We start from the raw sequence: 22,677 nt of genomic DNA on the forward strand, positions 1-22,677 counted from the left end.
AGCTATTTGGGACTTGCCAGGTGGCACTAGTGGTAAAGGACCCACCCGTCGATGTAGGAGATGTAAGAGACCCAGGTTCGATCCCTGGGTCTGGAAGACCTCCTGGATGAGGGCACAGCAACCCACTCCAGTATTCTTGCCTAGGAAATCGCATGGACAGAGGAGCCTGGCAGGCTGCAGTTGGCTTGCTCGCCCACCAGTGGCTCACCAGGTTACTGTCACCCACCAGGCTCCTCTGTCCATAGAATTTTCCAGGCAAGAATACTAGAGTGGGTTGCCATTTCCTTCTCCAGGGGATCTTCTCGACCCAGCGATCGAACTTGGGTCTCCTGCATTGCAGGTGGATTCTTTACTAAATTGGTTATCTCCCAATGCAAAATAAAAAGTTTAAAAAAGGAAACATCTTTGATGGCTTTAGTTCAGAGACTGGTCCCTACGGTTCCCTCCTATACCCTCTTCCCCACTCTCTTCCATGGTCATGGAGCACGGACATCATTTGTATACAACCAGCGCTCAGAGGGGAAGAAGCAGCATAGACAGAAGCAGATTGTCTTCCCTTGACAGGACTGCCAATGGGCTGAGAGGCCACGTTCCACCCACCACAAGAAGAGAACCCAGAGGTCACTGTAACCATCCCACTCCCCCAGAGCCAGATGCCATCAGCAAAAAAAATCCTCCAGAAAAAAAAAACAAACCTCTGAATGAAAAGTGTTGCACACCAGCGAATCTGTGATTCATCCATATTCAGAAGGAAAGCGAGTGAAAAACCAGCGTTTCAGACAGCTTTACATTCTCAAATTAAGTTAATAAAATAAGATTTCCAATGTAATGACAAATTAATTCTTCTTTTCATAAGTTTATTAAAATAAGCGTCTCCTATCTTCTAACTAGTGCTGACATATGCTTACATAGATACATCCCACCCAGTAACCTAATCTCCCAGCAATCTTGAAGCAATTAACTCCTTCTAATCTTGAGCTAACAAAGCCCACCATGCCAAAGGCCTCTGAGAGCGCCCCTCCAAAGGCTCGCTTGGCAGCCTCCCTCCAGCTCTGCTCAGAGGATCCGAAGTGAGCCCAAGTGGTCCAATCCCGCGATTCCTCCGAAACAACCAGATGAGTCACCGCAGATCATAAGATCTTCATTAACTCCTTAGTTCTCTGCTAATTAACACAACAAGAATGAATTGAACGCCTGACAGGCAATGACTGACCCACTGCTTGGTGGCTGATGGGATGCAAATGACATCTAATGAGAGTGTCTCCTTGTAGTGTGGGCAGCTGGCCTCCTCTTTTTGCTGTGGATTTTCAAGAGTGGGAGCTCCGAGAAAAGAGTTTACCTAATAATTTAAACTGCAGCTGAGTTTGTGACATACAGTCCATGCATTTATGTAAGTCCTACACCTGGCAGAATTATCTTAAGCTGTTAACTACAAGGTTTAACAGAAAATACCATGATTTAGGAGGGGAAAAATAATACAGCCCCAGGCCCTTCCAAATGAAGCATAATATCTGTTGATTCTGTTAAGTTCTGTGATGCATTTTGGATTTTGTTTTAATGTGACAGGGGCAAGCATATTGCCAAAATTTTGCCTTTTTGTTCGTCCTGACATAGATAGCCTTGGCAATCTATTAGAGTTTTCAAATGTTGGCTGCAGAAACCAAAAGTCTCATCCTCATAGATTTGTTTTAGAATACAAGGAGAGAAGTCAGACCAAATCTGATTTGTGTGTTGTCAACAAAATGTGGATTCAGTAAGGGGGTTTGAGCAATGAGGTCAACAATGTAGACAAAAGAAGGAATTTTGCTACTTATTGTATCATTTATTAATTATAATTAAGTGACAGACTTATAAACAAGAGCGTAAATGTTTAAAAAGTTTTAATGAAGATTCTTCTTTACTCAGTACCACCCCCTTAACCTGGATGGGGAAGACTCCATTAAAATTCTAAATTCTTTTCTCAACTCAGATCTTTAAGAACCTTCCTTTTTACTAATACATTGAGTTGGCAGCTCACTCATTGAAGAGACCTAGCATTGCCATGATCAATCCACTCTAAAGTCTGGCTTAAGAACAAAAAGTAGAGAATAGTTATCATGAAATTAAAAAGAATTATCACTCTATAAAATCAAGTCTCTGAGTTTGGACAGTTCAGTTTAGTTCAGTTCAGTCGCTCAGTCGTGTCCAACTCTTTGCAACCCCATGAATCACAGCACACCAGGCCTCCCTGTCCATCACCAACTCCCGGAGTTCACTCAAAATCATGTCCATCGAGTCCGTGATGCCATCCAGCCATCTCATCCTCTGTCATCCCCTTCTCCTCCTGCCCCCAATCCCTCCCAGCATCAGAGTCTTTTCCAATGAGTCAACCCTTCGCATGAGGTGGCCAAAGTACTGGAGTTTCAGCTTTAGCATCATTCTTCCAAAGAAATCCCAGGGCTGATCTCCTTCAGAATGGACTGGTTGGATCTCCTTGCAGTCCAAGGGACTCTCAAGAGTCTTCTCCAACACCACAGTTCAAAAGCATCAATTCTTCAGCGCTCAGCCTTCTTCACAGTCCAACTCTCACATCCATACATGACCACTGGAAAAACCATAGCCTTGACTAGACGAACCTTTGTTGGCAAAGTAATGTCTCTGCTTTTGAATATGCTATCTAGGTTGGTCATAACTTTCCTTCCAAGGAGTTAAGTGTCTTTTAATTTCATGGCTGGAATCACCATCTGCAGTGACTTTGGAGCCCCCCAAAATAAAATCTGACACTGTTTCCACTATTTCCCCATCTATTTCCCATGAAATGATGGGACCAGATGCCATGATCTTTGCTTTCTAAATGTTGAGCTTTAAGCCAACTTTTTCACTCTCCACTTTCACAGTATCCAGACCCATTTTACTGGTACCTGTTAAGTTTTTCAATGACTAGAACCTATTGGGCATATGAGTAGTTCGAATTTATATATTCTATGAACTTTCAAGTTTAATGACAAGCAGTTTCTTGCTTTTTAATGTGAGAGGACCAAAGAAAAAGAGGAAATCTTGGTAGTCAAAATTATTAGTTGTTGCTTGACATTTGTAAGGAGTTTCTGGATAGGTGATTTCCCCAAAATTGCAAACTTCTAACCTCTTTTAAATTTCTGGATCAGTTAGTGGTACCTTTACTTCTTCTTTATGGAATTTTTCTTGAACCCAGTCTCAGTAGATATTTACCCTTCTTTGCATTCTGTAGACAGGCTTCAGGCCTTTGGAGAAGCTGCTCCTTCATCCTGGAATCCTCAGTTTTTGATCTTCTCATGGCCCCTGCTGCTCTTTCAAGTAGGTCTCAGCTTAAATGTCATCTTTACAAGTTGGACGGACACTTGAAGCAGTCCCTGATCACTTCCACTCCATCTGCCAGCATCAGTTCATGACCTGTCTTCTTCTGTTTTCTCATTATTGTTCAGTGTCTGCATCCTCAATGGTCTGTAAGCTCCCAGAGAGCAGGGCCCTTGCTGTCACTGCCATTCCCGGAAGATGGAGAGTGCTTGGTACTCCGTAGAGCCTTGGTACATGTCTACTGAATGACAGGATGCTGGGTGCTACCTTCCAGAATGCAGGGACCTTTGCACTTCCGTGACCTTGATTGTCTGTTTTCTCTGCCAGATTGTCCTCTTGTCTCCTCCCTCCTGGGGGAAAGCCCTACTCAGGCTTCAAGACTCTGTTTAAGGTACTCTCTTCTTCACAGCCTGTCCCATGTCCCTAAAGAAGAATTCAGATCCCCATCCTTACTGGGATTAAACCAGGAGGGCATTGACTTCTGATGGGTTACATGTCTCTCTGTCTCCTTGGCTGCCTTCTGACTCTCACACGAAGCACAGTGCCAGAAACTAGAAGGTCTTCAAAAAGAAATGAGTTGAATAATGAACCTACCCCTATTTCAAGGAGAAGGTCTTTCACCAGGAAACTCTAGCATAAGTAGCCATCAGAGAGACAGAGCTACTCACAGGTCACGGCTTACTTCATTTCTAATCTCCATAGCTCTCTTCTAGGCATCCCCACTTTACAGATAAGGAAACTGAGGTTCTAACAGATTAAAGAACAAGCCCTCGGTGCTCAGGAAATATGGAACTGTGGTGGGATTAGAATCTATTTGGAAAGGAGGTCAAATCTTAGAATCCTTTTGCCAAACTTAAGTATATTTTATTGAACATTAACACTAGCTCACCAATCTGTTGGCTTCTTGTGAGAAGTTCCCTATGGATATTGATTTCTGTATTGATTCTGTGTTGGTTGTGCAAATGAGCAAAGAGCAGGTTTTACTGTTAGGAGTAAGCAGAGTCAGTGGGATTGAGTTACTAGTCTGTGTTATTATATTTTAAACTATTATTTCCCCAAACTTTTATGCATTCCAACTCCTTAAAATTGGGCAAATGGAACAGAAAAAATAAGAGAGGAGGAAAGAGGAAAAATTGAAAGAGAAAATAAGGGTGGCTAGGCTAGTGGTAGAGTGTTAGTAATTGCACACCTTTGTATGAGACCTGTGAGCCCTTGAAACTCTATCAACTTCTATGGCTTTGGGGAAACCTGCCTCAGTGTCTCCATCTGCATTAAGGTATTCTTAGCATCTGCTTCAGACAGCTCTGTGGAAATCAGGAAATGGGGGGAAAGGATGTTTTAAGTAGAAGTTGTTTTAGAAAAGAACATTTTTAAAATAAGTATGGGGATCCATAGTACCATTATGGGACCCTCTCTGATGCTTCAGTAGTAAAGAATCTGCCTGCAATGCAGGAGATCCAGGTTCAATCCCTGGGTCAGGAAGATCCCCTGGAGAAGGAAGTGGCTACCCACTCCAGTATTCTTGCCTGGAGAATCCCATGGACAGAGGGACCTGGTGGGCTACAGTCCATGGGGCTGCAAAGAGTTTGACACGACTGAGCGACTAACACTAATGGTACCATCATTGTGACTCAGCTTGACCTTCTAAAGCTTTCACCAAGTCTTTGGCACTGTTTTTAACCAAGCAAGCAGCAAAATTCCCTTGGCAAAGTCCATTCCCACCTCACATGAGTCTGGCAATCAGACATCCTGGGGAAGGTGGCTTGGAGTCTGGAGAGAGAGGCCTCCTCTGGTGACAATCTGAGTTTGGCTGATAAGCTAGTCTGAATTATGGAGGCAGTGTGATTGGTAAAAGTTGTAGAAAACTTTGAGACCTTCTCAGATGACATTTATAAACATGGCAGATTTTGGAGCTTCAGAGAAATGCATTTCAGAGGTGGGTACCTTAGATAGACAAGTTTTCATGATCTGAGAGGCCTGGCATGCGCACAGAGTCTTGGGTTAGTCATCTTTCTTATTTGAAAATTGGCTAAAGGCATGATCACGGCATCCAGGAGCATCTTATTCTGGAAGAGATATTCATGGATCCCACAATATTCACCCATAGGCTACCACCCCAGGAACTTTGAGCATAAGTGACTTGGAGTCATCTGGGCACCAGCTCTGTCTCCTCCTGCCCTTTAAATGCACAAGGTCTGAGAGTGGATAAAGTGCAGTCAATTTAGTTACCAGTGGCCTTTCATTATTAGTCCCCTAAGAAAATCTATAGCTACAAATGAATGACAAGGAATACACACCAAATACAAGAATGTGAATTATATGGCATTGAAGCCCACAGTGTTCAGGGAAGAAAAAAACTAAATATGTGAGGACTAATCCCAAGCAAATAAAAATTCTGACAATTGCCTTTTCAACCACGAGCTGCCAAGAGAGCTGTGAAAATGGCAGAGACTCAGTGCAAATCTTTCCCCCTTTTTATTTAAATGAAAACATCCTTGTGTATTATGTATACTTAGGATGTCACCAATTTTGGAGGTAATCTTTTAGGTTAAGCATGTTCCCACATTAAACTGATAATTATCCTTCCTTCTCATCTTCTATCCCCCTGACACTCAGCATGCTGGATTTTTGCTTCATGTTTTATTTATGGGACAAAATTAATATGCAGATTCACAAAAATGTAAAAACTCATAATTATTCATAAAGGGCTTTAAGGTTATTTAGTACATTTTTATGAAACTCTGGTTTTGTGGGAACGTATGTTTGAAAGTTGTGGAAGTCGAAAAAGGTTGAGTCCTAGGATGAAATATAATCCCCAAGTGATCAAAATCTTTGAATAAAAGTATTTGTCAGTATTCATAATCTATATTTAAGTGAAATAATGGGCATTCATATCCTTGTAAATATATTCAAAACTGGCTTGGCAAGAGTGAAGGTCTAGTTAGGCATTTTCGGTCACTAAGCAAAGGTAGCAAAAGACAGATTTTTTTTGTTTGTTGCCTATCTGTATGTTCTTAAGTGCATTTATTTACAAATATGCTCAAGTCTAGGAAAAATGAACAGCAATTGGAATTGGATACATTCTATTCCTTCTGGAGTAAGCAGAAAGAATCAGATGGTCACTATTGATGGAGGTAACCGTGACAGCCGAGTAGAACTGGGTAAAGAGCATCTGGGAACAGCTGTGAGGATGATGTCTCTACCCTTTCCTACCCAGCGATGACTTGGCTTCTTCAGTCCATTCAAGATTGAGAACATTTTGATGGTGAAGGTGCCTTGTTGAACAAACTCTGGGGGGGGTGGTCCAAAAGCATTGACCAAAGGACGTGTGTGTTTTGAGGATATTCCTACTGGAAACATCTGGAAATGTAAGATAATCAAATGCAAGGAGTAAGAAGCCCATGAGTGCTTTGGAAATTCCTCTTTACAATGGAGAGGCACGGGAAATGGAATAGAAAGAGCATGGACTTTGACTTTTGGGACCTAGATCTAGAATTGAATCTCAGCTTTGACACTCACCAGTGGGGTGATCTTGGGCAAGTCAGTTAACCATTCTAAGTCTCGGTTGACGCATCTGTTAGAGAGAGAGAGGGATAACACATACTTTCAAACAACTGTGAGATATAACAATATAATGGATTTTTAAATCTTATACAGCACCTGGAACATAGTAGGCATTGAAGAGCTGCCAGCTCTATTTGTTATGCTATATTATTTTGCTCTAGACTTTTTATTAATATTTCAACCTTAAATGCACATATTTGTTCATGCACAAAGATGAAGATCTACAATATCAACATGATCTTTACATTAAATGCAGCGATGGCTGAATGAGAGAGGTGCTAATCTATTTTCATTGCCTCATGTACATTAAATTATTTCTAATAATATCCTATTTACCAAAGGCTTACAAAACATAAATGTATATGAAAACAGAGCTATCTTCACAATTAGAATCATTCTGCCTGAGAGAAAAAAGAGAAAGAGTAATCCTCTTTTAGCAGCTTTACCATGGGTTTTGAGCACAGTTTTTATTGCATGCCCCCTCGTGTTTATCTTCAGAGATAATACAATTGCATATTTGACATCCTTGAGGCTTTTTCTTCAGGAACACACACTTCCCGGTGAGGGTCAGGGTGGAGAGAGGGCAAAGGATGAAATGGGAGAATATCCCCAATTTTGTCGTGATGGGCAGCTCTCCTCTGAATGATATACAACAGCAGAAGCTAATTTTAAAATGACTCAATAAAAATACTGATAAATATTTAAGCCTCTTAAATACAGACATAACCTGCAGACATGACAGCCTGAGCAATGAGTTCCATTGATTTCATGAGAGTACAATATCTGAATGAGCTCGCAGAGATTTCACTGGTCTGTTGAGTGAGCAAAAATGTCAGATATCTGTATTTTACCTGATTTCTCCTATTTTCCTTTCCTAACTGGAAATGGCATCTAATGAGGAAATCTGAGTAATTCTGAAGATAATGCGATTGTATTACTTCATGGAGAGGAAGTTATATAGATTTCTTATGGCTACATATGATTAACCTGTTTGGTGCTGATATAAATATTATATATGCATCTTCATGTATAATATTTATATTCTTATCCACCCCCAGCCAATTGACAGCTTATTTTCACACAAGACTGAAGCCCTGAGTAGGAAATTCTGTTGACTTTTGAGAAGGCTAATCCCATCATGGTTTGGAGGAATATACGCCATAAACTCTTCTCCCTGCAATATGGGAGACCTGGGTTCCATCCCTGGGTCAGGAGGATCCCCTGGAGGAGGGAATGGCAACCCATTCCAGTATTCTTGTCTGGAGAATCCCCATGGACAGAGGAGCCAGGAGGGCCACAGTCCATGGGGTCGAAAAGAACTGGACACAGCTGAGTGACTAAGCACAGCACAGCACACCATAAGCTGTGGGGAATAAAGTCAATATCAGTATTCTTCACTCTGAGTTACTGCAGCATACACTTTGTATGGGTTTGAAAGTGAAAATGAAAGTCAGTCAGTTGTGTCTGACTCTGTGACCCCACGGACTGCAGCACGCCAGGCTTCCTTGTCCATCACCATCTCCCGGAGCTTGCTCTAACTCATGTCCATTGAGTCAGTGGTGCCATCCAACCATCTCATCCTCTGTTGCCCCATTCTCCTCTTACCTTCAGTCTTTCCCAGCATCAGGGTCTTTTCCAATGAGTCGGCTCTTCACATCAGGCGGCCAAATATTGGAGCTTCAGCTTCAGCATCAGTCCTCCCAGTGAATATACAGGACTGATTTCCTTTAGAATGGACTAGTTTGATCTCCTTGCAGTCCAAGGGACTCTCAAGAGTCTTCACCAACACCACAATTTGAAAACATCCTTGCTGTTACCTCTTGGCTTCTCTGTCCCCTTCAACTTCCCAAAGCTCCTTTTCCACATGGTGATATTGATGGTATTACCAGGTTTCCAGGTGTCCTCAACTTAAAGCCAGAGTATCATCTCTGAGTCACCCCCAGACAGCTCTGTGGACACATCTCTCCCATCCTTCCATCACCTTCTATCATTTCCTCAGTTCTCTCCTGCTGCCGGACAGACTCTCATCAAGTCCTGCCAAGACCCTCAGGGTGGGGTCTTTGATTCCAGCTGCCTCCACAGCTGCATCTAGAACCCCTAAACCCCTCCACCAGATCCATCAGCCTCCTCCTCTCTCCTTCTCCACCAGGCACCTGCACAGCTTAAGAGACCAGAGTTCAAGTGTCTGTTTGGTTGGCAAGCTGCCTTTATAACATCCAACCATCTGGAACCCAGCACACTGGCTCATCTTTGTCACATGTTATAAATTGTAGGCACTGTATCTTTTAAAATTTTCTGTAAAACCCAGCATGACAGTAGGTAAAGGAAGGCTTTTGATATGAAATGTCCATCTGAAGATCACAGTAAATGTTTTTTGAAAGTGATTTTTTAATTTCACAACTCATTGTTCAGTCACTAAGTCCTGTTCCACTCCTTGCTACCCTGTGGACTGCAGCATGCCAGGCTTCCCTGTCCTTTGCTATCTCCTGGAGTTTGCTCAAATTCATATCCATGAAGTTGGTGATGCTATCTAACCATCTCAGCCTCTGCCACCCTCTTCTTAACTCATACCTGAGTCCATTTCCCTTGAGAAAAATGGAAGCATGAAAAGACCTAAACTCTCATTGAGTGTCATTCCTAACACAGGTCCCCATGCTCAAGATGGCCACTTTCATATTTGTGTGTTAGTGGGAGTGGGGGTAAGGGGTACTGCTCCCTTCCAGACCTTCTATATATTTGCATATGCATATATCACAGGGATTTTTGGTGCAGCTGTTTGGGGGAAATATTTCCTCTTTCTTCTAAAGTTAAACACTGTCTAGGTGATGGATTTCACAGCTTGAGCAACTTCCTGCCTGCAATTTACCATACTCTGCTGCTCATGTGTCTTTGTCCCTGTGACCATCCTTCTATCTTTGCTCTTAACACAATGCACATCTTGGATGCAAAACTTTGCAATCTTTAGAACATTGTAGCCATATGTAGGACATTATAGAAAGTAACAAAGGGACTTTTGCTGTTGTTTGTTTGTTTGGAGGAACTGCTTTTCCATTTCAAACACTATCACTGCAAAAGCTATAAAGCTCCAAGGATGCCTCTGGAAAGGCTGGGTTGACTGCATCCTAGCCCTCTACCCCCACCCCCATCTCCCAACATGTTGTAAAGAAGTGGCTGGATCCACTTGTGTTTGAGAGAAATCGCTTGTACCCTGATGAAGTGCTCAATAATTCCGTGGTTGGAAGCTGAACTCTGGATCCCAGAATTAGCCAGCAGGTATACATCCCCTCTCTAACCAACTGCAGGGTCTTGGAATTTAATATACTTTCAAGTGAGTTTTAGTACGTGTGACATTTTTAAACCAAAAGCCCAGTTCAGAGGAACAGCAGTTTGGTGAGACAGTTCTCAAGATGTGCTGTTGTGTCTTAATGAGATCCTGATCTCAGAGGTGAGGCAGTACTACCTCAGGCTTAATAAGGATGCAAATTTCTCACTTCCCTCTAGAAGCATGGAGTTAATGAATTTAGCTAAAAGGAGAAGCCCCCAAAACCCATCCACATGCAGAGTTTCCCTCATACAATTGGTTAAACTGAGCTAATGATGTTCATGAAAATTAGCCAGTACTTTTCCTATCTAATGTGGTCAAGTTACTTCGAGGCCCCCCAGTTTTACCTACCCCAAGGGAAGGCGGGACAGTGATAGTATCATTCCCCTGAAAGTGTTGGGTTTCTGTTTATTTTCAACACAGGCAGCTGGTAAGTAAATTTATCCTCAAAAGGAGTGACCCTTTTAATGGTTCTCATTTACCTGGGGGAAAAAAAAAAGTAACTCATTTATACTCACTTAGCCTTAGTTCCCCATTCTTGGTCCCAATTGATATACCTGGGAAATGGTTTTTACCAACATTGTCAAGTTTAGTTCATTGGTGAAGGCTGCCTGGATTGAGAGTGTGGTCTAGGGCCACACCAGGGCTGTGTGGAAATGCATGGTGTGATTGATTAGTGGTGTCTGGGGCCATGATTAGTGAAGTCTGCTAAAGAAGGGGTCTGGAAAGGACTGTTCTTTTATATTAGCTGTTGCTCTTAGTTACCATGGGATTCATTTAGCCCATGGATTTAGACGCACTTAAGCCCTTCATTTTGGACAACAGATGACAGCAATCTAAGCATTTTTGAGTTTCTCTAGAAGGGACCTCTTGAAAATCTAGAGATCTAAGGATTTCTAAGCACTGCATTAACCCTTAGAGAAATGGCAGAGCTAAGGCAGAAAGAAGGTGTGTTCAGGGGACCCTGGAAACTAAGGCCTGGCCTGTTTTTTTGAAAATGCTGAAGCCTGCCTTTTCTGTGCTCTCAAATCTTAGCTTTTCTTTGGAAAATTGATTGAAATTCCCTGGGTATAGTTAGCAATGTTCCAAAGGGTGCTCACTTACATGCTGTGCGTAGCAAAGATGATTCTAAGACCTATGCAAGACCCTCTGAGTCAGATGTTTTGGGGAAAGGCCTGGGGATCTGCCTTTCCATATATTCTCCTCCCTCAGTTCAGTTCAGTTCAGGCACTCAGTCGTGTCTGACTGTTTGCGACCCCATGGACTGCAGCACGCCAGGCTTCCCTGTCCATCACCAACTCCCAGAGCTTGCTCAAACTCATGTCCATTGAGTCGGTGATGCTATCCAACCATCTCATCCTCTGTCATCCCCTCTCCTCCCGCCTTCAGTCTTTCCCAGCATCAGGATCTTTTCCAATGAGTCAGTTCTTCGAATCAGATGGCTGAAGTATTGGAGTTTCAGCTGCAGCATCAGTCTTTCTAATCAATATTCAGGACTGACTTCCTTTAGGATGGACTGGTTGGATCTCCTTGCAGTCCAAGGGGCTCTCAAGAGTCTTCTCCCACACCACAGTTCAAAAGCATCAATTCTTTGGTGCTCAGCTTTCTTTCTCCTCCCCCAGGCAGGACCAAATACATAATATGTGTGACTCAATACAAAATGAAAATTTGGAGCCTCTTATTCAAAAAATTATTAAAATTTAAAAACAGTGTCAACAGAGCATTAAACCAGGTAGGAAGTGAGGGCAGGCTTATAAGAGGAAGCTGGCCTGCTCCCAAATTATTCTGATGTGAAGTATTAGAATCCTGAATTAGTACTTCACCCAGAAAGACAGAAATGAGACTATTCAGTTCATCCATCCCTCCCAAGTGGTGGAGGTGGGGACGCAGATGGGTCAATTTCAAGCAAATTCTCAACCCCCTCTAACAGAGAACTGTGTGTGTGTTAAGTCACTTCAGTCGTATCCAGCTCTTTGCCACCCCATGGACTGTAGCCCTCCAGGTTCATCTGTCCATGAGAGTCTCCAGACAAGAGTACTGAAGTGGATTGCCATTCCCTTCTCCAAGGGATCTTTCTGACCCAGGGATTGAACCCGGGTCTCCTGTATCTCCTGCATTGCAAGCGAATTCTTTACCACTGAGCCACTGGGGAAGCCCCTAATAGAGCACTGGAGGCTGAGAATTCCCCAGCCCTACTTGGCACCCTATAAGAACTCCACCAACAACAGCATTTAGATGGTTTCTAAAATCTCAGCTCCCCTCTAAATATTCCCAGCTTGATGGCAAGGAAAACTCATGGCTATTTTCATGGGATCCTCCCTGCCTCCTGACTCACTCAATGAGTTATCTAACCAAAAACCAAACTAAATAAGGCCTTCAATCCAGTAGACCACCAGAGAATTATTAGAAATCCATTTATACACCAATGCCTAAGGCTCATTTGTTGGACTATCCAGTGTAACTGTCACCACTGAAACCGTTCACCACCTATACTGTGTTAGAGCTCCACAAAAAGGTTTGGAATTCAAGGTTCCACTTCTGTAATAAAGATATTGGTTATTAACTTATGTTAGTGTCTTCATTTATAGAAGCAGCAGATACAGACTTCTAAGACTTCTTAATATCTTGCTTTTAATAATCTTACTGTTTTTGTACTTTTTTTTTTCTGCACAAAGCATATATTTGACCCTGACCCTGCTCGTGTTCTTCCTAGTGCCTAGAGATAAAACGTCTTCCTCAGTTTTGCATTTCAGACTAATGCAGCTAATACCTTATGGCAGAAAACTGAAACAAATCATAAACTGCAAAATAATTGCAAATTGTGATTAAAAATCCCAGTAATTAAAAGAAAATGAGAAGACGGCAAGCAGTTGCTCTGTATCCTGAAACCAAAGGTATCCTCCTTGAGGAAGATCATAGTCCATATTTTTTGGTTTGTAAGTGAGAAATAATGAACTCAAGCCTTTATAAGTAAAAAAAAAAAAAAAGGAAGAAGGAAGATAAGAAAGAAAGAAATCATGCTGCACTTGAGTCCTTAATCCGTGTCACTGGGAGGGACCTGGCTTCTCTGTTCCTTTCGGTTCCTTGCCTCACCCTTCCTCAGTTTCCTCTCCCGAGACAGTATCTTCTTGTGGTGTCAAAGATAGCCATTGCAAGTCCAGGTACCCACTTAACAGACCCAGTGGATGGAAGGAAGGAAGGAAGGAAGTTTCTCAGTCACGTCTGACTCTTTGCGACTCCCATGTCGCAGGCAGTCCCCAGGCCAGAATACTGGAGTGGGTAGCCTTTCCCTTCTCCAGGGGATCTTCCCAACCCAGGGATCGAACCCAGGTCTCCCAAATCACATTGCAGGCGGATTCTTTACCAGCTGAGCCACCTCTATCTCATTGGCTCTAGAAAGACTTTAGAGGCTGATCCTCATTGGTCAGTCTTGAGTCACATGTCAGAACCAATCACTGTGGCCAGAGCTAGGTTTAATACTTTGAAACTTCCTGGAAAGGGTTTGCCCTCTTCATCTACAGTCTCACTGACTAAATGAGATTTAGTCATTGATTTCAAAGAAAAATTGAATTTCGCTATGAAAGGAAGTGGTGAGAAATGCTCAGAAGGTATATGCAACAGAGGTCCATCAAAGGAGATGCCGACCTGAAATCTGATGAGAGGAATCTAGCCTTGCAAAGAGAGGAATGGGAAGGAACATTCCAGACAGGAGTGGTAGGAAAAATTGACGCTTAAGAGAAACTAATAAAAGGTCATTGTGTCTGAAGGGTAGTGAGCCAGGGCACCAGTGACTTAATATGAGTTTGGAGAGATCAGCAAGGATTAGATCTTTAGAATATTTTAGGCCAGGGGCATAGAACCCATTATGACTCTTTCTTTTCATACTATATGACAGAGTTGTTTAGAGATCTTTTAGAAAAATCTCTTATTTAAATTTACTAGATTTTTGACATTTTAGCTACTCTGTTCCAAAAGGGACAGACCACCTTAAAAGTGGCAAAACAACACATCATCGCATTTGACTTGGAGATGTTTGATGCTAGCTAACCAACTAGTTAAGAAGCTTTTGATTTCAAGATGTAAAGACTCCACCAGGCTGTTACTGCTTAGACCAATTTAGACCTCCAATCTTTTAAAGTTGCACAAAAATTCTAAATGCATTACATGCTGCTAAGACTCTTCAGATTCAACCCGAACAGGGGCATTTTATTTCCTGAGGATATGGAAGTTTGCTTGTATTAGCTGTATTTAGAAAATTATTCAAAAACTTTCTAAGTCAGGCTGAGCCAATCTGGATTTTGAACACTTGCTATGATTTTAGTATTTCATCTGTTTATTTCTTAATATCTAGCCAGATTAGACTAAAGTCTTTTCATCTCGAATGGCATGGCTATGCATTAAAATGAATGGAAAGAAACTGACTTGACAACACGTATGTGTGTATGTGTGCGTGTGACTTTTTGTCACCAATCAGATCACACTTTTCTTATTAATAGAAAAACACTTATATTGAAAACAATGAGGAAAACAAAACAGAACAAAGTTGTATGTGACTGACAGCTGGTTTCCTTGGGAGGTGGCTTTTGTGACTTAGAACTTGGCACAAATATGCCAAGCGCAAGAGGACTGAGCGAGCAGACCTTATAAGCCGGCATTGCTTCATTCATATATTGTTACTCTTGCCCATCTTGTTCCCACTGCAGTGCTTTTGTCAGTTCCTCTTGCAAGAAGGCAGAAGCCCCACAATGATCAATTATGGGCTTTTTCTTCACTAGAGATTTATTTTGGTTTTGTTGTTGTTATACTTAACATAACAGATGTTCCAGCATTTCTTTTTTCACATAATACCACTTTGAGTCTCTTAAAACCCTACAAAATGTTAGACAGTCCCTCTGAAACAATTTCCTCCTCCTTTGGAATTTTATCTTCAAGGAGGTCTTTTTCTCACTACTTGTAATGGTATATTAAAATGAAAGTTATGTAGAAAAGGAGCTGTTTACTCATATGTTTTATAACTTTGGAATTAATTGCTGTTCAAAGATAATCACCCCAAGGCTGGAGTCAGAGAGTCTACACATCTACTAAAAGGGAATAAAAACATTCCTTTTGACTTTTCCACTTCTGCCCCCAATTTGTGAACAGGACTCCATAGTGATAGTGGACTCACTTAGGAATATTCTAGAAACCAGTTGCAGGCCTGGTTTTAATAGAATGTATTCGAGCCATAGTCAAATGCCTAAGTACACCCTCTGTGCTCTTCTAGGAAAGTGAAACTGACCTCTTATTTAAGGATTCTTTAGTTACTAAACTTAGGACACTCTGACCTGGATGGCTTCCCAGATTGCCATCACCTTGTCTCAGATGCATTTCAAGACTAAGGTTTATCCAGAGCCAGCCTAGTGGTTGACCATCAGGCCCAGCCTCCCCCAAAGCGGCCTAGACAGTTATTGACAGGCTGCCGCGGTCTTCCTGAGCTAATGGTAGAGGCACCTGACTCTCTGCCCTCCTGGGCAAGGTGAGGGCCCCTTGCTGTGTTTGTGTTCTGTCTCCAAAGAGAACAGCACAACGTAAAGTATCCTCTAATGTGCTAAAAGCCTCCACGAAGGATGGATAAACAAACAAAGCATTAAGTTGCCTTTCAAGCCAATCTGTCTCTCTCTCCTAATTGTGTGGAGAACTGATTGACAAAATTGATGATCCTTAGGATCAATTTCCTCCTCATAGGTCATTACTCAGCACAAAAGATCCAAGGGCCACAGGTTAAATTCCAAACTCATTGTTCAGCCAGTCAATGGACTGACACCAGCCTCCCTCAGATTGTTCTCCACCTCTGCCCTCTAGGAGGTCTCTCAGCCACATTCTTCTACTCATGAGCTCACCCCACTGAGCCCAGAAGATTCTTTTTCTGCCACCTCCATCTGTAGCCCACACTGGACATACTATCTGACCTTTGGCATTTATTGCTAACACCCTTTTCATATTGTGTCTGTGTCAGGTAAGATTCTTTTGATGGCAAGTGACAGAAAATGCAAACCAAACTGACTTAAGAAAAAAAGCAAAGAAGGAAATAATTTGTTGGTTCTTATCCCTGAAAGAATCTGAGTGTAGGGGGTGGGTTCTGATTTCAGGCAAGTCTTAATTCAGAGTTCAAATGCTGTGCCTGAGATCCAGTTTTCCTCTTTCTGTTCCTGAGGTCAGGGCTTCCCCAGTGGCTCGGCGGTTAAAGAATCTGCCTGCAATACAGGAGATGCGGCAGGAGCTGCAGGTTCTATCCCTTGGCCAGGAAGATCCCCTGGAGAAGAAAATGGCAACCCACTCCAGTATTCTCACCTGGGAAATCCCATAGACAGAGGATCCTGATGGGCTACAGTCCATGGGGACTCTGAGAGCCGGACAAGACTGAGCAACTAAGTATATAGTATATATTCCTTAGTTCAATATCTTTGGTGTTGATTTCTTTCTGTAGTCCCACATGGATGTAAGGTGACTGTCAGTGGTTCTCAGGGCTCCAACTTTTCAGTTTCCTGTGCAGTAGGAGACAGAAAGATCTGGGTACCTCACTCTCACTCAAAAGCTCCTTGATCATGGTTAGGACAATATGCTGCACACATCAGCTTGATCTAAGCCATGTGTTCCAATCTCGAGCGGGGGTGGAGTCAGATCTGCCAGAAGCACGTGGACTGAAGGGTCGGGGAGGAGTGACTTCATGAAAGGAGAAGAGGGAATGGATACTGTGAGCAGAGATGTAAATGTGTCCCAAGTAGAAGCTAATTTGAGGACAGAAATCTCAGCTCCTACTTCTGTGTTTTCCTCAGGCTTGAGCACCACACCTTATATTTAGTAGGTACCTCACGAGGGCATGGATTGATTGATAACTACCTACATACAATTTTGGACTAGTAGTACCAAAACAAGAAACAATGAACACTTTAAAAAGTGTATCTAATCAAAACCTTGCCTTGATGTCTCTTGTCTTTTGCCTGGCAAATGCCATACATTTCACAGTGATGGTGACTATAGACATGTCTGGAAGGTGCCTGAAGCTGCTGAAGCAGATGGTCTGGCAGGATGCTGGTGGTCCCTTGGATGTTGTTGTTGTTGTTCAGTCACGAAGTTGTGTCCAACTCTGTGACTACATGGACTGCAGAATGCCAGGCTCCCCCGTCCTTCACTATCTCCCAGAGTTTGCCCAAATTCACGTCCATTGAATCAGTGATACTATCTAACCATCTCATCTTCTGCCACCCCCTTCTCTTCCTGCCCTCAATATTTCCCAGCATCAGGGTCTTTTCCAGTGAGTCTGCTCTTCACATCAGGTGGCCAAACTATTGGAGCTTCAGGCTCAACATTAGTTCTTTTGATGAATATTCAGGGTTGATATCCTTTGGGATTGACTGGTTTGATCTCCTTGTAGTCCAAGGGACTCTCAAGAGTCTTTTCCAGCACCACAATTCAAAAGCTTCACTTCTTTAGCCCTCAGCCTTCTTTATGGTCCAACTCCTCAGGTGAAGTTTCCTTTACTATGTGAAGTCTTCCATGTCCTTGAGAACAAACTGTCGGTGGCTTTGCATTGACTTTAGGCAATGGGGGATGCTGACTTATTCTTTATCTCTGGTCATGGTAAAGATGCATTCCTCTTCCTATAATGCAAGTCAGTTGGAAGGGACTGTTGGAAGTACTGGAAAGTACTGTGACTGGGATTGTAGATGATAGAGCAATACTATTTATTTACTTAATTAACAAAACATATCTGGACCCTGAACTGAGCTAAGTATGAGGAAAACAGAGGTGAGCAAAAGGAGAAGTGGCCCTTGCCCCATAGACCTTGAGGGCTATTTGCAGGGACACACGTTCCTCAAGCTACCTGTGGACAGAGTACACAGCACTTCCTTCCATCACTCTTACTGTATTTGCAATGACTGACTAGTTTGCTGTTTGATCAACTACTATTTCCTCTTCCAGTAGGCTGAAAGTTCCCTAGGTTCCTATTTGTATCTTGGATCCTTACTTTCAGGATAACGCTTACCACCGTCTGAGTGCTTAAGAAATACTTGTTGATAGAAAGAAAATGGAATGATTCAAATCATGAACCTATTTTATCTGCCTCTAGCATTGTACCTGAGCTGAAATAAAGCAGAATAATTTTCCTTTACTGATTTACATAAATAAATATGATAAAAGTTTACTTAACCTTCTCTAAAGGCTCATTGTACTCAAGATGATCAGAATCTGTGCTAAAGGATTGACCCATCATTGTCTACTACTAAGGCTCTGATCTATTTTAGTGAGAGGCAGGAACAAGAGATTCGATTCATTCATTCAGCTGATATTGACTGGGCACTTGCTAAACGCTGGCCACTGCTCTAGGACTAGGCATGCAGAGCGAGCAAGGCCAAACCCTTGCCCTCATGAGGCTTACAGTTTGGAGAGTTCTGTGCATGGAAAGAGCGTATGTATGTGGGGGAGTGTCTTAGTGTCCCACGACTGCTGTGACAAATTGTCAAAACTCGGTGACTTTATTCTCCCACTGTCCTGGAAGCCAGAAGTTGGAAATGAAGGTGTCAGCAGGATTATTCTCTCTGGAGCCTCTGGGGGATAATCCATTTCATGCCTCTCCTCTAGTTTCTGGTGGCTGGGAGCAACCCTTGATATTCCTTGGCTTGTAGACACGTCATTCCAATCTTTGCCTCTGTCTTCAGTAGCCTTCTCTTCTGAGTCTCTCTCTCTCTTTTTTTAAAAGATATTTTTGATGTGGACCATTTTAAAAGTCTTTACTGAATTTGTTACAACATCATTTCTGTTTTATGCTTTTTGGTTTTTTGACCGAGAGGCATGTAGGGTCTTAGCTCGCTGATCAGGGATGGAACATGCACCTCTGTATTGGAAGTGAAGAATTTTAACCACTGGACCACCAGGGAAGTCTCAAGTCTCTGTGTCTCTGATCTGCCTCTTCTTTCTCTCAATGACACCAGTCATTGGATTTAGGGTCCACCCAGATCCAGGGTGATCTCATTCCGAGATCCTTCACGTAATTAACATCTGTAAAGATCCCATTCCCAAATAAGGTCCCACTCACAGGGACCTGGGATTAGGACCAGGACGTATCTTTTGGAAGGGAGAGGGGGCACTATTCAACCACCATAGGGAATCTTGCTGAATCTTACCACCTGCCCTCCTAATGCTGACCCCCCTGGTCAGTGACTCTCTACCTGTTTTGACACCATGCCTTCCCTGGTTGCCTGCCTTTCATGGCTTGTTACTCAGACGTTCTCTACCTCGCACACCCCAGCCTTCCTGGCTCTGGTTTCTAAGGCCTGGATCTAGCCAGTTCAGACAGAAATAAAGGACTCAATGATCCACAGCCAGCAGTCACTGAGTGAATGCCTCTTAAAACTTTTCAAAATAAAAGAATGGAATAAAATTGATAAGACTTTCATAGGCAGGTATTGCCTTGAGACATTAACAAACTTTAAATGTTTGTGACTTCAAAGGAGAAAAATAAGATGTTTTAGCAGGGAATGACTAGCTTCTGGTGGATAATTTGATGTTGTGCAACATTTTTAAATCAAAAGACAGCAGATGAAAAATCTAGAGAATTATCTACAGCTGAGAAGTAGAAAGGCTGTGATCAAATTTCTGGGGCTGACCAAGACTCGACACTGAGATGTCAGATAAATTAGGCACCCACATCAGCTGCGGACCTCTCACCTAATTTAGAGAAGTGATATTCACAAACACTGTCAATATTTCTGAGTTTACAATCACACCTTTGACTGTTGACTTAAAGCATCTAGTTTGGTTCAGGCTACTGGTGATGTTTACACTTTGGAATCTATTATGCATAGAAAAATTAGGGATTATCTTTGACCTGGGTACCACATACTCTTATGCAAAACTAAGTAGGGTTATTTATTCATTTAATCAATTCCATATGTTTGCTATCATCATCACCATGTAGAGCAGATCTGATTTCTGCTGAGGTCAAACCAACATCGTCCTGTGTGTGGGGATGGTAGGTCTGATTGCGAACACAGATAGCCTGGTTGGCATTCAGACCGCGTTAAGCCTTCCTGACTTCTGCCACACAATGGCCTCGTTTTTCCTGAGAGGTCATATGGCATGCAAAGACAGAATTGAGAGATTTTCTTCTTTGTGAAAGTACAAGTTAGGCCAATACGTGGGAAAGGTTTGACTTGGCATTTGTTTTTTTGCTCAACCTGGAGTAGGTGGAAGAAGAGAACACAGACATTGATGAAAAATGTCAGTAAGTATTGCAACAGGTGAAAGCGTGACCCAGAGAGACGACATTTGACTACAAAATCACACCAGCCTCAGTGACAACTGTGTTTCAAGCACTGAACTTACCCCTAGTTCTCAGACAGACAGACAGGCAGACACACACACACACACACACACACACACACACAGGGGAGGTTGGTAGGGGAGAAAGGACATATAAAGGCTAAGGAGATTTGTATGAAGAACCTATTAATTCAATGGAGTTGAGGCTGGAATGGAATTGAGGAGGAAAAGAAAAAAACAACAAACAATTCAGAGAAGCATTCTATCTTTACGTTACTGGGCAAGGCCAGGAGAAACATTCCATGCAGAAGAGATCCCTGAACAAGGCGAAACAGTGCAAGTACATGGTGTTCAGGCACCGTGGAGCTTTTCGTGTGTGTGGGGTACACGGGGCAAAGGACTGGGGGTGAGGGACCAGGGCAGTGATTTGGCAAGAAACCCAAGAAGGGAAGTAAGATGGGTAGTGAAGAGCCCTTTATGAAAACTATGGATTTGAGGTCTTTCCTGCAGCTGATGGAGAATTAGCAAAGACTTTGGAACAACAATGCAATAGTGCTTTAGGAAGATGGCACAGAAGAGGCACAGATGCGGAGTAAGGAGGGGCTGGGGGCAGTGGGGCATGCTTGGAGGCTACTCCTATCATCCAACTACTATACTAGGAAGTAGGTAGGGAGAGACTGGAGTGGAGATGGGGATTTGATAAGTTAGAACCTGGGGCAAAATGAGGTTCATCTGCCTGAAGGGAATCAAGGAGCCCTTGCCCAGCGAGCAGGGGCACATAGCTCTGGAACTTGGCAGGTATAGGCTCTGCCACTCCATCAGTGTCTCCTTGACCTTCATTCAACCCATTCAGCAGATGTTTGTCCAGCATCCAGTATCTACCAGGCATTCTACTAGGCACCGGGGATTCCAAGATGAAGAATGAATGAATTCCCATGAAACTTAATGGACATCCAGAATAAGTAAACTAGAAAAATGGTTTCTCTCACTAGTGATTAAAAAAGAAGAAAATGAATTAATCTAGAGGAACTATTTTCTAAATGCTTTAAAATTTTTCCAGGGAGTTCCCTGGTGGTCCAGTGGTTAAGCTCCCTGCTTTCACTGCCAAGAGACTGGGTTCCATCTCTGGTCAGGGAACTAAGATCCCATGCAACTAAGGTGCATGCTATAGCCAAAAAATAAAATAAATGAAAATATTGAATTTTTTTTCCCCAAATGACATGATCCAAGGGCCACTTTGTGTGTCTTCATTTTCAGCCACATCACACACCAGGGTAGCCTCTATATGTTCCTGCCTGCCTGGCACTCTGGGCATGTTATTGCTGGATTTGGGAACATCTCAGCTCATGGGACCCGCTTTCCCCAGCAGACGCCAGACCCTTGAGCCTTGTCTCACCCCAGCTCCACTGCAGATGGTCAAGTGGGTTCTGAGCAACTGAGCAGACAGCCCTGAATGTCCACGTGTCCAGTGAGGGGACGACAGTGCCAGGTTAGTCCTGGAACAGAGGGGGCGCTCGGAGGGCGGCTGCAGGATGTCGCGGAGGTGGTTGCTTTTTAGGCACGTTCCTGATGGCTGAGAGGCTGTGCGCTCAGACAGGTTTGCTCGGCTCCATCTCATGATGCCAAATGAGACAAGTGTCCCATGTTTGGGAACATTTCAGGAAACTATGGTCCAGCCACCTAACTGAGGTCTCATGCTGTGTTGAATTCTGAAAGCTACATAGAGGTGTGGAAGAGGTGCTTCAAGCAATAGATCTAATGTTTAAATATTTTAGAATAATCAGCGTACTTCCCTGTAACATGGAAACTGTACACCTGTGAAAGGTTTGGTTTTGCTTTTTTCTCCCAAATCAAGGGATTAGCTCTCTTGAGATGGTAGAGTTAGGAGAGGGGCTGTGTTTTTAATTTTAAAAACTTATTTAAAAGACCCCGCTCCATTGGCCTTTGTACCTGAGTTGGCAGTGAGCTGCTGCCCACACCGCTCCTCCTCCTGCGCCAGCATCTCAGCCGCCATCTGCCCTGGAAGCTTTAGGGATCATCTTCCCCGGGGCCTTTTTCACCTGTTTATTCACTTGCCACGTGAGCCCAGGCTCCCAGGTTTCCCTTCATCTCCTAAAACCTCATCCAGGAGGGCCCAGTACCTACCCCAGCTGACATCATCCCCTCCCGCCCCCTCC

General features: G+C 43.0%; 1 long non-coding RNA gene across 1 annotated transcript; it reads right to left on the bottom strand.

Moving 5' to 3' along the window:
* Nucleotides 1-791: 791 nt before the first annotated feature.
* LOC147344401 (uncharacterized) lies at nt 792-22,630 on the bottom strand. The gene is made up of 3 exons (XR_015155390.1): nt 22,451-22,630; nt 6,832-6,886; nt 792-1,163 (listed from the first exon to the last, which is right to left on the bottom strand). It is a non-coding gene; the product is annotated as an uncharacterized LOC147344401 (long non-coding RNA).
* Nucleotides 22,631-22,677: the final 47 nt, after the last annotated feature.

The sequence above is a fragment of the Bos grunniens genome, chromosome 26 (assembly GCF_055505025.1).
Source record: "Bos grunniens cultivar Pamir isolate PY7600 chromosome 26, Bosgru_T2T1.0, whole genome shotgun sequence".
NCBI classification, from domain to species: domain Eukaryota; kingdom Metazoa; phylum Chordata; class Mammalia; order Artiodactyla; family Bovidae; genus Bos; species Bos grunniens.